Consider the following 3,536-nt stretch of genomic DNA (forward strand, 5'->3'; position numbering starts at 1 on the left):
GGACTTCCGTCTATGCAGTTAGCAACACTCAGCAATGCTTTGGAACCACAGTGCTAAAGAGCTCAGCTGAAAGCAAAGAGGCTTAAGTGGAGTACATCATAGCATGACTAGGCATGGAGTTAAGGAGGCCTACTAATTGATAATGTAATCAAAGTTTTAGACATCCAGAAATCCCCCACTGGGTGCACTCAAACATCGTCTTTGCCGACTTGTGCTAGTGTAATTTTGGAGCATGCCCAATGACGCGAAGAGAGTATTAAGCACAATCAGGGGAAAGAGAGGTATAAGACATGGTCCTTGAATGACTGCATCAAAGGAAAAAGGACAAAAAGAAAGGCCCACTGGGCTGCAGTCTGTTTATTCCCTGGCCTAAATCTCTAGCAGGAGGTAGAGCAACACCACATCTAAGGAAAGAAATTCCTTTGACCACCCTGCAGGAAACACCTCGGACACAATGCCTTCATTATTTTCGATCTGGAGTACAGAATTCCTCCTCTGGATCTCGGACGCACCACGTTGGAAGACTTCTGCCAAGAGTCAAGGTGACTGGCATCTTAAAGCATTTCTCTGCAGCAGAATTGCCGAAGAGCACCTACCCACGGTTTGTTCAACCAACCGACGGACGCAAAAGGCTTGGCTTGGAGCCCCACACCTTTCCAGCGTGTCTAGGACCCGTCTCTGCAAAGATGATGGCAGAGATCTGTTCAAGTGTCTGAAGCTTCACAGGCTCTGTGCAGGGAGGGGGCAGATGTTTATTAAATGAAGGAAAATTGGGGGCACCTGGGTGGCTCAGTCGGTCAAGCGTCTGACTCTGGATTTCAGCTCAGGTCACGGTCTAGTGGTTTGTGGGATCAAACCCCTTGCTGGGGTCCAGGCTGACATGAAGGAACCTGCTTGGGATTCGTTCTCCCCACCTCTCTCTGCCCCTCCTCTGCTCGTGCTCTCTCTCTCTCTCTCTCTCAAAAATAAATAAATAAACTTAAAAAAACTGCTAAAAAATAAATCAAGGAAAGTTTATTTCCGGACTATTGGAAAGCAGCTGACCTCCCACAGGATCTTCAAGGCTTGACTTCTATGGGAGGATTAAAATGAAATTGAACTTTCACATGACCAAGGGATTCACCTCCCCTCTCCAAATTTCCATCTCTACAATCTGCTATGAATCTCCTGTCTCCATCATGTCTCTGCCCTCAGCGCACGCAAGAGGCTCTTCACCCTGGACCCTGCTTAACGTGTTTAGACATGCTGAATTCAACAAAGCTGAGTGGGTTTCTTTGCAGCAGGACTTCTCAGAGCCTTCAGTCTCTTTGACACATACAGGGCATGCAGCCTTTCCCAAGGTTATCTGACCATGGGATCATCCTCCTCCTTTTCACTGGAGCAGTTCATGGGGCTGGTGGCCACCAATGCACACTGAGATAATCAGAAATCCGATCTCATGTTTGAAAACGCTATACTAAGTGAAAAAAGCCAGTCATAAAAGATCCCATACGGTATGATGTCATTTACATGAAATGTCCAGAACAGGCACATCTATAAAGACAGAAAGCAGGGGCGCCTGTGTGGCGCAGTCGGTTGGGCGTCCGACTTCAGCCAGGTCACGATCTCACGGTTCGTGAGTTCGAGCCCCGCGTCGGGCTCTGGGCTGATGGCTCAGAGCCTGGAGCCTGTTTCCGATTCTGTGTCTCCCTCTCTCTCTGCCCCTCCCCCGTTCATGCTCTGTCTCTCTCTGTCCCAAAAATAAATAAACGTTGCAAAAAAAAAAAAAAAAAAAAAAGACAGAAAGCAAATTAGTGTTTGCCAAGGCGGAGGGCTGAAGGTGGTGGGGAGTGATTGCTAACGGGTTAAGAGTTTTCTTTCGAGGTGGTGAAGTATTCTAAAATTAAAATTATGGTGATGATTGCATGAGTCTATCAATATGTTTCAAAACCCTGGAACTCTGCACTTCAAATGGTATGGAATTTTATGATATGTAAATTATATGTCAACAAAGCTGTTAAAATACTTCTTACAAAGATCCTTTAAAGATCATTTTCACTCCTGCCAATTAAACTGGTTCTTCCTTTTTCTTTCCCTTTCTTCTTTTACCTCTTTCCCCTCCCCAGCTTTTTGTTGGTCTGCTGGCCCAGTTCAGTCCCTTCCAGTATCTTCTGACAAACTGATTTTTCCTAATAAGGAACACGCGTGCACAGTGGGAAAATGATGATCAGTACTGAAAAGCACACGATGAGACATAAAGGCATCTAGTCTTCACTGAACTCTCATTGCATTCTCAGATGTAACTGCAATCAACAGTTTCTTACAGGTCCCTTTGGAAAGAGTTTACACATTCATAGCCCGTGTCCATATGGTGCCTATATTTTTGCACAGCTTGGACCACACTTTAGTCTGCATCTTGTTTGTCTCGTTTCGTGGTGTATTTCAGAGACCTTTTCGTGTTTGCACATACAGACCAATGATGTCTACTTAACAGCAGCATAGGGTTCATGGAATATTTATGCCATATTTATACAATCAGTTCCCTGTTAAGGTATTTAGGCTGTCCCCACATGTGGGTGATTTTTATGTTTTGCTATTATAAACGATACTCCAATAAGCAGCTTTGTGTCTTGGTGTAGGGTAATTACTAGGAAGTGTTCATGGAGTCAAAGCCATGTGACTGCGGATGTGGATAAATGGAGCCAGACTGTGCCCCCCACACACAACCACATCCTCAGGGAATGGGGGAGCCCCCAGTGTGTGTTCCCTTAGCCTGCGACAGTCCCACCCTGTCTCAGTCCAGAGCGCTGACCACCCCAAGCTCTGCCCCGGCTGAAATCCTTCACGAATGTTGTAAGGCAAGGGTTTATTCTCAGCCTTCCACCGCTTCCCAGGGAGATGCCCACTGTCCTCCGTTCTCTCCAGTTTTCCTTCTGGAGAGCAGGGCCTCCATGACTTACGCCCAGACACACAGTGAATATGTGGACGGCCTATTACTGCCCCGTCCGAGAAAGGGCCATGTCAGCTCATCTTCTGACTTTATGCTTCTCTGACTAATGGTCCTGGCTCTCCCTCGCATCCCTGCTTAACCTTGAGGACAGTCACTTAACTTCTGACGGCGTCTGTCGCCACGTCAACTTATGCAGATGGTGGAGATGACAGTGGCAGAAGGTGGTGTTAGCCACGTGTGAGGCTTGAAGTATTTGTGTTCAGGGAGGGACGGGCAGGCCCGTGGAGGTGGGCATAAAACTAAACGGCTACCTTTGAGTGCACAGGCCCCCAGTAAAAATAGGGGTAGAATAATAGTGTGAACGTTTCTGGTTCTCCTGTAGATGCTCTGATACAACTGAAAGGATTGTGGTTTCAGCTCTGATATGGGTCTGTCACTCTTAAGAAGGATGAGTTTGGACTAGAGCAAGACAAGCTACCAAAGACTCACCTCACTTACGTCTCAAGATCAGATCCAGTTATATCACACTCCTAGGCTATTGAAAGTGACCCCAATTCCATCACATTACCTTCTTCTGGGGTCAAATTTCCAGCCCCTGCTAGATTAG

This window comes from Leopardus geoffroyi, chromosome B3, assembly GCF_018350155.1.
Source record: "Leopardus geoffroyi isolate Oge1 chromosome B3, O.geoffroyi_Oge1_pat1.0, whole genome shotgun sequence".
Taxonomy (NCBI): domain Eukaryota; kingdom Metazoa; phylum Chordata; class Mammalia; order Carnivora; family Felidae; genus Leopardus; species Leopardus geoffroyi.